The following is a 15,376-nucleotide window of genomic DNA, read 5'->3' on the forward strand; positions in this document are numbered from 1 at the left end:
TTCCTTCAGCTAAAACATGCATGTGGAACCCAGAGTACGATCCACCGTGTGATCGGGAAACGTGTTCAAATGTGTCTCAGTTTTCGTCCCCTGGTACTCGGGTGCAACATTCCAGACGCTTTACTAACACTCTCCCCACTTGGAGAGTCAGTGCCTTTAACCTGCTGTTTGGCCCAGTTTGCAATTTCTGCGGAAAATGAACAGGAATAGGGAGAACCAATGAGAGACTAGCTGGAGGTGTCTGGACGGGCAAATTTAACTCTCATTTCCCACCAGGAAGAGGAATTAACCAAAGGCTCAGCGTGCCATGCCGGAACCACACTAGGGCCTGAAGCAATCCTGCGGTGTTGCGGCCAGCTCACAAGAAAGCGAGTTGAAGAAAGGAGCTCAGGGGCACTGTCATTCACAACCCTGCAGAGTTATAAATGACAGCTATCGTCCAAAAATATATTGAAGTAAGGCTGCCAAGAGGACTTGACAGCGGGGCAGAATTGCAGGAAACCGATTTCAGGAGGTAGACTGGAATTGCATGTAAAGCATAGGAAAAGAGGCAGAACGTCCACAATGATGCACTTGGCCAAAAAGGGCGTATGCGTTTTTTCCTGAATATATTCAGGAAAAAACGCATACGCCCTTTTTGGCCAACCAAGCAAGCTTGCAAAGGAAATCTGCACTACAATGAAGTCTCACTGCCCCCGGTCAAAAGGGCCATCTGAAAAAAGTGTAAAATCCAGAAAGGCAGGACAGGCCATGGAGAACTGGGAGCCTTGTTATGCTGATGGGCGGGATGCAAATTGCCAACAGCCACTCTGGAGAAGTGTATGATATTTCCTGAAACATCTAAAAAACAAAGCAACAGAGCCTAGGGGACTTCCACTAATGGTCCTGTAGCTTAGGGAAATTATAATCAAAAAGACACAGCCACCCCAAAGTTTGGGACGGCTGTGTTTACAAGAACCTCGTTGACGGTACAAGTTCAATATCAAAGAAAGCGAAAAATGGATAAAGTTGTGGTACTTACGTACAATGCAGTATCACTCAGCAATGAAATCTATGTCATCAGTCCCGTAGCAGCATAATGAGTGGATTCAGGTACGATGATTCTAAGTGAAATAAGTCACACAGAAAAAGAAACATCATAAGATGTCACTAATACACGGAATTTAAACTTGGCTACACAGGAACTGAATTTCAAAACAGAACAGGGTCTCAAATGTAGAAAACCAACTTATGCTTGCTTAAGGGGAAAGGTGAGTTGGGGTGCTGCATAAAACCAGAGATTGAAATTAGCACAGATACCGCTCCATAAGCCAAATATGTCATAGACAAGAGCTACTCCTTGCTCAACGAAGTGGACTCAACACCCCATATTAAACGTCTAAGAATATACCTGACTAGTAAGAATCTTAAAACCTATGGATTTATATGTCTCCGAAAGAGAATCAAGCGTGTGTACAGTGGCATAAACGCAGCAGTGATAGGATTGGTGAGGTTCGGTGAGCAAATGCAGACCCTTTGAAGTCATATTGCATGGTACCCATTCCATGGGTCTCAACTCTCCAGGTTTAAGGGATTCTTCCTTCAGCTAAAACATGCATGTGGAACCCAGAGTACGATCCACCGTGTGATCGGGAAACGTGTTCAAATGTGTCTCAGTTTTCGTCCCCTGGTACTCGGGTGCAACATTCCAGACGCTTTACTAACACTCTCCCCACTTGGAGAGTCAGTGCCTTTAACCTGCTGTTTGGCCCAGTTTGCAATTTCTGCGGAAAATGAACAGGAATAGGGAGAACCCATGAGAGACTAGCTGGAGGTGTCTGGACGGGCAAATTTAACTCTCATTTCCCACCAGGAAGAGGAAGTAACCAAAGGCTCAGCGTGCCATGCCGGAACCACACTAGGGCCTGAAGCAATCCTGCGGTGTTGCGGCCAGCTCACAAGAAAGCGAGTTGAAGAAAGGAGCTCAGGGGCACTGTCATTCACAACCCTGCAGAGTTATAAATGACAGCTATCGTCCAAAAATATATTGAAGTAAGGCTGCCAAGAGGACTTGACAGCGGGGCAGAATTGCAGGAAACCGATTTCAGGAGGTAGACTGGAATTGCATGTAAAGCATAGGAAAAGAGGCAGAACGTCCACAATGATGCACTTGGCCAAAAAGGGCGTATGCGTTGTTTCCTGAATATATTCAGGAAAAAACGCATACGCCCTTTTTGGCCAACCAAGCAAGCTTGCAAAGGAAATCTGCACTACAATGAAGTCTCACTGCCCCCCGGTCAAAAGGGCTATCTGAAAAAAGTGTAAAATCCAGAAAGGCAGGACAGGCCATGGAGAACTGGGAGCCTTGTTATGCTGATGGGCAGGATGAAAATTGCCAACAGCCACTCTGGAGAAGTGTATGATGTTTCCTGAAACATCTAGAAAACAAAGCAACAGAGCCTAGGGCACTTCCACTTATGGTCCTATAGCTTAGGGAAATTATAATCAAAAAGACACAGCCACCCCAAAGTTTGGGACGGCTGTGTTTACAAGAACCTCGTTTACGGTACAAGTTCAATATCACAGAAAGCGAAAAATGGATAAAGTTGTGGTACTTACGTACAATGCAGTATCACTCAGCAATGAAATCTATGTCATCAGTCCCGTAGCAGCATAAGGAGTGGATTCAGGTACGATGATTCTAAGTGAAATAAGTCACACAGAAAAAGAAACATCATAAGATGTCACTAATACACGGAATTTAAACTTGGCTACACAGGAACTGAATTTCAAAACAGAACAGGGTCTCAAATGTAGAAAACCAACTTATGCTTGCTTAAGGGGAAAGGTGAGTTGGGGTGCTGCATAAAACCAGAGATTGAAATTAGCACAGATACCGCTCCATAAGCCAAATATGTAATAGACAAGAGCTACTCCTTGCTCAACGAAGTGGACTCAGCACCCCATATTAAACGCCTAAGAATATACCTGACTAGTAAGAATCTTAAAACCTATGGATTTATATGTCTCCGAAAGAGAATCAAGCGTGTGTACAGTGGCATAAACGCAGCAGTGATAGGATTGGTGAGGTTCGGTGAGCAAATGCAGACCCTTTGAAGTCATATTGCATGGTACCCATTCCATGGGTCTCAACTCTCCAGGTTTAAGGGATTCTTCCTTCAGCTAAAACATGCATGTGGAACCCAGAGTACGATCCACCTTGTGATCGGGAAACGTGTTCAAATGTGTCTCAGTTTTCGTCCCCTGGTACTCGGGTGCAACATTCCAGATGCTTTACTAACACTCTCCCCACTTGGAGAGTCAGTGCCTTTAACCTGCTGTTTGGCCCAGTTTGCAATTTCTGCGGAAAATGAACAGGAATAGGGAGAACCCATGAGAGACTAGCTGGAGGTGTCTGGACGGGCAAATTTAACTCTCATTTCCCACCAGGAAGAGGAAGTAACCAAAGGCTCAGCGTGTCATGCCGGAACCACACTAGGGCCTGAAGCAATCCTGCGGTGTTGCGGCCAGCTCACAAGAAAGCGAGTTGAAGAAAGGAGCTCAGGGGCACTGTCATTCACAACCCTGCAGAGTTATAAATGACAGCTATCGTCCAAAAATATATTGAAGTAAGGCTGCCAAGAGGACTTGACAGCGGGGCAGAATTGCAGGAAACCGATTTCAGGAGGTAGACTGGAATTGCATGTAAAGCATAGGAAAAGAGGCAGAACGTCCACAATGATGCACTTGGCCAAAAAGGGCGTATGCGTTTTTTCCTGAATATATTCAGGAAAAAACGCATACGCCCTTTTTGGCCAACCAAGCAAGCTTGCAAAGGAAATCTGCACTACAATGAAGTCTCACTGCCCCCCGGTCAAAAGGGCCATCTGAAAAAAGTGTAAAATCCAGAAAGGCAGGACAGGCCATGGAGAACTGGGAGCCTTGTTATGCTGATGGGCGGGATGCAAATTGCCAACAGCCACTCTGGAGAAGTGTATGATGTTTCCTGAAACATCTAGAAAACAAAGCAACAGAGCCTAGGGCACTTCCACTTATGGTCCTGTAGCTTAGGGAAATTATAATCAAAAAGACACAGCCACCCCAAAGTTTGGGATGGCTGTGTTTACAAGAACCTCGTTTACGGTACAAGTTCAATATCACAGAAAGCGAAAAATGGATAAAGTTGTGGTACTTACGTACAATGCAGTATCACTCAGCAATGAAATCTATGTCATCAGTCCCGTAGCAGCATAATGAGTGGATTCAGGTACGATGATTCTAAGTGAAATAAGTCACACAGAAAAAGAAACATCATAAGATGTCACTAATACACGGAATTTAAACTTGGCTACACAGGAACTGAATTTCAAAACAGAACAGGGTCTCAAATGTAGAAAACCAACTTATGCTTGCTTAAGGGGAAAGGTGAGTTGGGGTGCTGCATAAAACCAGAGATTGAAATTAGCACAGATACCGCTCCATAAGCCAAATATGTCATAGACAAGAGCTACTCCTTGCTCAACGAAGTGAACTCAACACCCCATATTAAACACCTAAGAATATACCTGACTAGTAAGAATCTTAAAACCTATGGATTTATATGTCTCCGAAAGAGAATCGAGCGTGTGTACAGTGGCATAAACGCAGCAGTGATAGGATTGGTGAGGTTCGGTGAGCAAATGCAGACCCTTTGAAGTCATATTGCATGGTACCCATTCCATGGGTCTCAACTCTCCAGGTTTAAGGGATTCTTCCTTCAGCTAAAACATGCATGTGGAACCCAGATTACGATCCACCGTGTGATCGGGAAACGTGTTCAAATGTGTCTCAGTTTTCGTCCCCTGGTACTCGGGTGCAACATTCCAGACGCTTTACTAACACTCTCCCCACTTGGAGAGTCAGTGCCTTTAACCTGCTGTTTGGCCCAGTTTGCAATTTCTGCGGAAAATGAACAGGAATAGGGAGAACCAATGAGAGACTAGCTGGAGGTGTCTGGACGGGCAAATTTAACTCTCATTTCCCACCAGGAAGAGGAATTAACCAAAGGCTCAGCGTGCCATGCCGGAACCACACTAGGGCCTGAAGCAATCCTGCGGTGTTGCGGCCAGCTCACAAGAAAGCGAGTTGAAAAAAGGAGCTCAGGGGCACTGTCATTCACAACCCTGCAGAGTTATAAATGACAGCGATCGTCCAAAAATATATTGAAGTAAGGCTGCCAAGAGGACTTGACAGCAGGGCAGAATTGCAGGAAACCGATTTCAGGAGGTAGACTGGAATTGCATGTAAAGCATAGGAAAAGAGGCAGAACGTCCACAATGATGCACTTGGCCAAAAAGGGCGTATGCGTTTTTTCCTGAATATATTCAGGAAAAAACGCATACGCCCTTTTTGGCCAACCAAGCAAGCTTGCAAAGGAAATCTGCACTACAATGAAGTCTCACTGTCCCCCGGTCAAAAGGGCCATCTGAAAAAAGTGTAAAATCCAGAAAGGCAGGACAGGCCATGGAGAACTGGGAGCCTTGTTATGCTGATGGGCGGGATGCAAATTGCCAACAGCCACTCTGGAGAAGTGTATGATGTTTCCTGAAACATCTAGAAAACAAAGCAACAGAGCCTAGGGCACTTCCACTTATGGTCCTGTAGCTTAGGGAAATTATAATCAAAAAGACACAGCCACCCCAAAGTTTGGGACGGCTGTGTTTACAAGAACCTCGTTGACGGTACAAGTTCAATATCACAGAAAGCGAAAAATGGATAAAGTTGTGGTACTTACGTACAATGCAATATCACTCAGCAATGAAATCTATCTCATCAGTCCCGTAGCAGCATAATGAGTGGATTCAGGTACGATGATTCTAAGTGAAATAAGTCACACAGAAAAAGAAACATCATAAGATGTCACTAATACACGGAATTTAAACTTGGCTACACAGGAACTGAATTTCAAAACAGAACAGGGTCTCAAATGTAGAAAACCAACTTATGCTTGCTTAAGGGGAAAGGTGAGTTGGGGTGCTGCATAAAACCAGAGATTGAAATTAGCACAGATACCGCTCCATAAGCCAAATATGTAATAGACAAGAGCTACTCCTTACTCAACGAAGTGGACTCAGCACCCCATATTAAACGCCTAAGAATATACCTGACTAGTAAGAATCTTAAAACCTATGGATTTATATGTCTCCGAAAGAGAATCAAGCGTGTGTACAGTGGCATAAACGCAGCAGTGATAGGATTGGTGAGGTTCGGTGAGCAAATGCAGACCCTTTGAAGTCATATTGCATGGTACCCATTCCATGGGTCTCAACTCTCCAGGTTTAAGGGATTCTTCCTTCAGCTAAAACATGCATGTGGAACCCAGAGTACGATCCACCGTGTGATCGGGAAACGTGTTCAAATGTGTCTCAGTTTTCGTCCCCTGGTACTCGGGTGCAACATTCCAGACGCTTTACTAACACTCTCCCCACTTGGAGAGTCAGTGCCTTTAACCTGCTGTTTGACCCAGTTTGCAATTTCTGCGGAAAATGAACAGGAATAGGGAGAACCAATGAGAGACTAGCTGGAGGTGTCTGGACGGGCAAATTTAACTCTCATTTCCCACCAGGAAGAGGAATTAACCAAAGGCTCAGCGTGCCATGCCGGAACCACACTAGGGCCTGAAGCAATCCTGCGGTGTTGCGGCCAGCTCACAAGAAAGCGAGTTGAAGAAAGGAGCTCAGGGGCACTGTCATTCACAACCCTGCAGAGTTATAAATGACAGCTATCGTCCAAAAATATATTGAAGTAAGGCTGCCAAGAGGACTTGACAGCGGGGCAGAATTGCAGGAAACCGATTTCAGGAGGTAGACTGGAATTGCATGTAAAGCATAGGAAAAGAGGCAGAACGTCCACAATGATGCACTTGGCCAAAAAGGGCGTATGCGTTTTTTCCTGAATATATTCAGGAAAAAACGCATACGCCCTTTTTGGCCAACCAAGCAAGCTTGCAAAGGAAATCTGCACTACAATGAAGTCTCACTGCCCCCCGGTCAAAAGGGCCATCTGAAAAAAGTGTAAAATCCAGAAAGGCAGGACAGGCCATGGAGAACTGGGAGCCTTGTTATGCTGATGGGCGGGATGCAAATTGCCAACAGCCACTCTGGAGAAGTGTATGATGTTTCCTGAAACATCTAGAAAACAAAGCAACAGAGCCTAGGGCACTTCCACTTATGGTCCTGTAGCTTAGGGAAATTATAATCAAAAAGACACAGCCACCCCAAAGTTTGGGATGGCTGTGTTTACAAGAACCTCGTTTACGGTACAAGTTCAATATAACAGAAAGCGAAAAATGGATAAAGTTGTGGTACTTACGTACAATGCAGTATCACTCAGCAATGAAATCTATGTCATCAGTCCCGTAGCAGCATAATGAGTGGATTCAGGTACGATGATTCTAAGTGAAATAAGTCACACAGAAAAAGAAACATCATAAGATGTCACTAATACACGGAATTTAAACTTGGCTACACAGGAACTGAATTTCAAAACAGAACAGGGTCTCAAATGTAGAAAACCAACTTATGCTTGCTTAAGGGGAAAGGTGAGTTGGGGTGCTGCATAAAACCAGAGATTGAAATTAGCACAGATACCGCTCCATAAGCCAAATATGTCATAGACAAGAGCTACTCCTTGCTCAACGAAGTGAACTCAACACCCCATATTAAACGCCTAAGAATATACCTGACTAGTAAGAATCTTAAAACCTATGGATTTATATGTCTCCGAAAGAGAATCGAGCGTGTGTACAGTGGCATAAACGCAGCAGTGATAGGATTGGTGAGGTTCGGTGAGCAAATGCAGACCCTTTGAAGTCATATTGCATGGTACCCATTCCATGGGTCTCAACTCTCCAGGTTTAAGGGATTCTTCCTTCAGCTAAAACATGCATGTGGAACCCAGATTACGATCCACCGTGTGATCGGGAAACGTGTTCAAATGTGTCTCAGTTTTCGTCCCCTGGTACTCGGGTGCAACATTCCAGACGCTTTACTAACACTCTCCCCACTTGGAGAGTCAGTGCCTTTAACCTGCTGTTTGGCCCAGTTTGCAATTTCTGCGGAAAATGAACAGGAATAGGGAGAACCAATGAGAGACTAGCTGGAGGTGTCTGGACGGGCAAATTTAACTCTCATTTCCCACCAGGAAGAGGAATTAACCAAAGGCTCAGCGTGCCATGCCGGAACCACACTAGGGCCTGAAGCAATCCTGCGGTGTTGCGGCCAGCTCACAAGAAAGCGAGTTGAAGAAAGGAGCTCAGGGGCACTGTCATTCACAACCCTGCAGAGTTATAAATGACAGCGATCGTCCAAAAATATATTGAAGTAAGGCTGCCAAGAGGACTTGACAGCAGGGCAGAATTGCAGGAAACCGATTTCAGGAGGTAGACTGGAATTGCATGTAAAGCATAGGAAAAGAGGCAGAACGTCCACAATGATGCACTTGGCCAAAAAGGGCGTATGCGTTTTTTCCTGAATATATTCAGGAAAAAACGCATACGCCCTTTTTGGCCAACCAAGCAAGCTTGCAAAGGAAATCTGCACTACAATGAAGTCTCACTGTCCCCCGGTCAAAAGGGCCATCTGAAAAAAGTGTAAAATCCAGAAAGGCAGGACAGGCCATGGAGAACTGGGAGCCTTGTTATGCTGATGGGCGGGATGCAAATTGCCAACAGCCACTCTGGAGAAGTGTATGATGTTTCCTGAAACATCTAGAAAACAAAGCAACAGAGCCTAGGGCACTTCCACTTATGGTCCTGTAGCTTAGGGAAATTATAATCAAAAAGACACAGCCACCCCAAAGTTTGGGACGGCTGTGTTTACAAGAACCTCGTTGACGGTACAAGTTCAATATCACAGAAAGCGAAAAATGGATAAAGTTGTGGTACTTACGTACAATGCAATATCACTCAGCAATGAAATCTATCTCATCAGTCCCGTAGCAGCATAATGAGTGGATTCAGGTACGATGATTCTAAGTGAAATAAGTCACACAGAAAAAGAAACATCATAAGATGTCACTAATACACGGAATTTAAACTTGGCTACACAGGAACTGAATTTCAAAACAGAACAGGGTCTCAAATGTAGAAAACCAACTTATGCTTGCTTAAGGGGAAAGGTGAGTTGGGGTGCTGCATAAAACCAGAGATTGAAATTAGCACAGATACCGCTCCATAAGCCAAATATGTAATAAACAAGAGCTACTCCTTACTCAACGAAGTGGACTCAGCACCCCATATTAAACGCCTAAGAATATACCTGACTAGTAAGAATCTTAAAACCTATGGATTTATATGTCTCCGAAAGAGAATCGAGCGTGTGTACAGTGGCATAAACGCAGCAGTGATAGGATTGGTGAGGTTCGGTGAGCAAATGCAGACCCTTTGAAGTCATATTGCATGGTACCCATTCCATGGGTCTCAACTCTCCAGGTTTAAGGGATTCTTCCTTCAGCTAAAACATGCATGTGGAACCCAGATTACGATCCACCGTGTGATCGGGAAACGTGTTCAAATGTGTCTCAGTTTTCGTCCCCTGGTACTCGGGTGCAACATTCCAGACGCTTTACTAACACTCTCCCCACTTGGAGAGTCAGTGCCTTTAACCTGCTGTTTGGCCCAGTTTGCAATTTCTGCGGAAAATGAACAGGAATAGGGAGAACCAATGAGAGACTAGCTGGAGGTGTCTGGACGGGCAAATTTAACTCTCATTTCCCACCAGGAAGAGGAATTAACCAAAGGCTCAGCGTGCCATGCCGGAACCACACTAGGGCCTGAAGCAATCCTGCGGTGTTGCGGCCAGCTCACAAGAAAGCGAGTTGAAGAAAGGAGCTCAGGGGCACTGTCATTCACAACCCTGCAGAGTTATAAATGACAGCTATCGTCCAAAAATATATTGAAGTAAGGCTGCCAAGAGGACTTGACAGCGGGGCAGAATTGCAGGAAACCGATTTCAGGAGGTAGACTGGAATTGCATGTAAAGCATAGGAAAAGAGGCAGAACGTCCACAATGATGCACTTGGTCAAAAAGGGCGTATGCGTTTTTTCCTGAATATATTCAGGAAAAAACGCATACGCCCTTTTTGGCCAACCAAGCAAGCTTGCAAAGGAAATCTGCACTACAATGAAGTCTCACCGCCCCCCGGTCAAAAGGGCCATCTGAAAAAAGTGTAAAATCCAGAAAGCCAGGACAGGCCATGGAGAACTGGGAGCCTTGTTATGCTGATGGGCGGGATGCAAATTGCCAACAGCCACTCTGGAGAAGTGTATGATGTTTCCTGAAACATCTAAAAAACAAAGCAACAGAGCCTAGGGCACTTCCACTTATGGTCCTATAGCTTAGGGAAATTATAATCAAAAAGACACAGCCACCCCAAAGTTTGGGACGGCTGTGTTTACAAGAACCTCGTTGACGGTACAAGTTCAATATCACAGAAAGCGAAAAATGGATAAAGTTGTGGTACTTACGTACAATGCAGTATCACTCAGCAATGAAATCTATGTCATCAGTCCCGTAGCCGCATAATGAGTGGATTCAGGTACGATGATTCTAAGTGAAATAAGTCACACAGAAAAAGAAACATCATAAGATGTCACTAATACACGGAATTTAAACTTGGCTACACAGGAACTGAATTTCAAAACAGAACAGGGTCTCAAATGTAGAAAACCAACGTATGCTTGCTTAAGGGGAAAGGTGAGTTGGGGTGCTGCATAAAACCAGAGATTGAAATTAGCACAGATACCGCTCCATAAGCCCAATATGTCATAGACAAGAGCTACTCCTTGCTCAACGAAGTGGACTCAACACCCCATATTAAACGCCTAAGAATATACCTGACTAGTAAGAATCTTAAAACCTATGGATTTATATGTCTCCGAAAGAGAATCAAGCGTGTGTACAGTGGCATAAACGCAGCAGTGATAGGATTGGTGAGGTTCGGTGAGCAAATGCAGACCCTTTGAAGTCATATTGCATGGTACCCATTCCATGGGTCTCAACTCTCCAGGTTTAAGGGATTCTTCCTTCAGCTAAAACATGCATGTGGAACCCAGAGTACGATCCACCGTGTGATCGGGAAACGTGTTCAAATGTGTCTCAGTTTTCGTCCCCTGGTACTCGGGTGCAACATTCCAGACGCTTTACTAACACTCTCCCCACTTGGAGAGTCAGTGCCTTTAACCTGCTGTTTGGCCCAGTTTGCAATTTCTGCGGAAAATGAACAGGAATAGGGAGAACCAATGAGAGACTAGCTGGAGGTGTCTGGACGGGCAAATTTAACTCTCATTTCCCACCAGGAAGAGGAATTAACCAAAGGCTCAGCGTGCCATGCCGGAACCACACTAGGGCCTGAAGCAATCCTGCGGTGTTGCGGCCAGCTCACAAGAAAGCGAGTTGAAGAAAGGAGCTCAGGGGCACTGTCATTCACAACCCTGCAGAGTTATAAATGACAGCTATCGTCCAAAAATATATTGAAGTAAGGCTGCCAAGAGGACTTGACAGCGGGGCAGAATTGCAGGAAACCGATTTCAGGAGGTAGACTGGAATTGCATGTAAAGCATAGGGAAAGAGGCAGAACGTCCACAATGATGCACTTGGCCAAAAAGGGCGTATGCGTTTTTTCCTGAATATATTCAGGAAAAAACGCATACGCCCTTTTTGGCCAACCAAGCAAGCTTGCAAAGGAAATCTGCACTACAATGAAGTCTCACTGCCCCCCGGTCAAAAGGGCCATCTGAAAAAAGTGTAAAATCCAGAAAGGCAGGACAGGCCATGGAGAACTGGGAGCCTTGTTATGCTGATGGGCGGGATGCAAATTGCCAACAGCCACTCTGGAGAAGTGTATGATGTTTCCTGAAACATCTAGAAAACAAAGCAACAGAGCCTAGGGCACTTCCACTTATGGTCCTGTAGCTTAGGGAAATTATAATCAAAAAGACACAGCCACCCCAAAGTTTGGGACGGCTGTGTTTACAAGAACCTCGTTGACGGTACAAGTTCAATATCACAGAAAGCGAAAAATGGATAAAGTTGTGGTGCTTACGTACAACGCAGTATCACTCAGCAATGAAATCTATGTCATCAGGCCCGTAGCAGCATAATGAGTGGATTCAGGTACGATGATTCTAAGTGAAATAAGTCACACAGAAAAAGAAACATCATAAGATGTCACTAATACACGGAATTTAAACTTGGCTACACAGGAACTGAATTGCAAAACAGAACAGGGTCTCCAATGTAGAAAACCAACTTATGCTTGCTTAAGGGGAAAGGTGAGTTGGGGTGCTGCATAAAACCAGAGATTGAAATTAGCACAGATAACGCTCCATAAGCCAAATATGTAATAGACAAGAGCTACTCCTTGCTCAACGAAGTGGACTCAACACCCCATATTAAACGCCTAAGAATATACCTGACTAGTAAGAATCTTAAAACCTATGGATTTATATGTCTCCGAAAGAGAATCAAGCGTGTGTACAGTGGCATAAACGCAGCAGTGATAGGATTGGTGAGGTTCGGTGAGCAAATGCAGACCCTTTGAAGTCATATTGCATGGTACCCATTCCATGGGTCTCAACTCTCCAGGTTTAAGGGATTCTTCCTTCAGCTAAAACATGCATGTGGAACCCAGAGTACGATCCACCGTGTGATCGGGAAACGTGTTCAAATGTGTCTCAGTTTTCGTCCCCTGGTACTCGGGTGCAACATTCCAGACGCTTTACTAACACTCTCCCCACTTGGAGAGTCAGTGCCTTTAACCTGCTGTTTGGCCCAGTTTGCAATTTCTGCGGAAAATGAACAGGAATAGGGAGAACCAATGAGAGACTAGCTGGAGGTGTCTGGACGGGCAAATTTAACTCTCATTTCCCACCAGGAAGAGGAATTAACCAAAGGCTCAGCGTGCCATGCCGGAACCACACTAGGGCCTGAAGCAATCCTGCGGTGTTGCGGCCAGCTCACAAGAAAGCGAGTTGAAGAAAGGAGCTCAGGGGCACTGTCATTCACAACCCTGCAGAGTTATAAATGACAGCTATCGTCCAAAAATATATTGAAGTAAGGCTGCCAAGAGGACTTGACAGCGGGGCAGAATTGCAGGAAACCGATTTCAGGAGGTAGACTGGAATTGCATGTAAAGCATAGGAAAAGAGGCAGAACGTCCACATTGATGCACTTGGCCAAAAAGGGCGTATGCGTTTTTTCCTGAATATATTCAGGAAAAAACGCATACGCCCTTTTTGGCCAACCAAAATAGCTTGCAAAGGAAATCTGCACTACAATGAAGTCTCACTGCCCCCGGTCAAAAGGGCCATCTGAAAAAAGTGTAAAATCCAGAAAGGCAGGACAGGCCATGGAGAACTGGGAGCCTTGTTATGCTGATGGGCGGGATGCAAATTGCCAACAGCCACTCTGGAGAAGTGTATGATGTTTCCTGAAACATCTAAAAAACAAAGCAACAGAGCCTAGGGGACTTCCACTAATGGTCCTGTAGCTTAGGGAAATTATAATCAAAAAGACACAGCCACCCCAAAGTTTGGGACGGCTGTGTTTACAAGAACCTCGTTGACGGTACAAGTTCAATATCACAGAAAGCGAAAAATGGATAAAGTTGTGGTACTTACGTACAATGCAGTATCACTCAGCAATGAAATCTATGTCATCAGTCCCGTAGCAGCATAATGAGTGGATTCAGGTACGATGATTCTAAGTGAAATAAGTCACACAGAAAAAGAAACATCATAAGATGTCACTAATACACGGAATTTAAACTTGGCTACACAGGAACTGAATTTCAAAACAGAACAGGGTCTCAAATGTAGAAAACCAACGTATGCTTGCTTAAGGGGAAAGGTGAGTTGGGGTGCTGCATAAAACCAGAGATTGAAATTAGCACAGATACCGCTCCATAAGCCAAATATGTCATAGACAAGAGCTACTCCTTGCTCAACGAAGTGGACTCAACACCCCATATTAAACGCCTAAGAATATACCTGACTAGTAAGAATCTTAAAACCTATGGATTTATATGTCTCCGAAAGAGAATCAAGCGTGTGTACAGTGGCATAAACGCAGCAGTGATAGGATTGGTGAGGTTCGGTGAGCAAATGCAGACCCTTTGAAGTCATATTGCATGGTACCCATTCCATGGGTCTCAACTCTCCAGGTTTAAGGGATTCTTCCTTCAGCTAAAACATGCATGTGGAACCCAGAGTACGATCCACCGTGTGATCGGGAAACGTGTTCAAATGTGTCTCAGTTTTCGTCCCCTGGTACTCGGGTGCAACATTCCAGATGCTTTACTAACACTCTCCCCACTTGGAGAGTCAGTGCCTTTAACCTGCTGTTTGGCCCAGTTTGCAATTTCTGCGGAAAATGAACAGGAATAGGGAGAACCCATGAGAGACTAGCTGGAGGTGTCTGGACGGGCAAATTTAACTCTCATTTCCCACCAGGAAGAGGAAGTAACCAAAGGCTCAGCGTGCCATGCCGGAACCACACTAGGGCCTGAAGCAATCCTGCGGTGTTGCGGCCAGCTCACAAGAAAGCGAGTTGAAGAAAGGAGCTCAGGGGCACTGTCATTCACAACCCTGCAGAGTTATAAATGACAGCTATCGTCCAAAAATATATTGAAGTAAGGCTGCCAAGAGGACTTGACAGCGGGGCAGAATTGCAGGAAACCGATTTCAGGAGGTAGACTGGAATTGCATGTAAAGCATAGGAAAAGAGGCAGAACGTCCACAATGATGCACTTGGCCAAAAAGGGCGTATGCGGTTTTCCTGAATATATTCAGGAAAAAACGCATACGCCCTTTTTGGCCAACCAAGCAAGCTTGCAAAGGAAATCTGCACTACAATGAAGTCTCACTGCCCCCCGGTCAAAAGGGCCATCTGAAAAAAGTGTAAAATCCAGAAAGGCAGGACAGGCCATGGAGAACTGGGAGCCTTGTTATGCTGATGGGCGGGATGCAAATTGCCAACAGCCACTCTGGAGAAGTGTATGATGTTTCCTGAAACATCTAGAAAACAAAGCAACAGAGCCTAGGGCACTTCCACTTATGGTCCTGTAGCTTAGGGAAATTATAATCAAAAAGACACAGCCACCCCAAAGTTTGGGATGGCTGTGTTTACAAGAACCTCGTTTACGGTACAAGTTCAATATAACAGAAAGCGAAAAATGGATAAAGTTGTGGTACTTACGTACAATGCAGTATCACTCAGCAATGAAATCTATGTCATCAGTCCCGTAGCAGCATAATGAGTGGATTCAGGTACGATGATTCTAAGTGAAATAAGTCACACAGAAAAAGAAACATCATAAGATGTCACTAATACACGGAATTTAAACTTGGCTACACAGGAAC

This window comes from Leucopleurus acutus, assembly GCF_964270905.1.
Source record: "Leucopleurus acutus genome assembly, chromosome: 6".
NCBI lineage: Eukaryota > Metazoa > Chordata > Mammalia > Artiodactyla > Delphinidae > Leucopleurus > Leucopleurus acutus.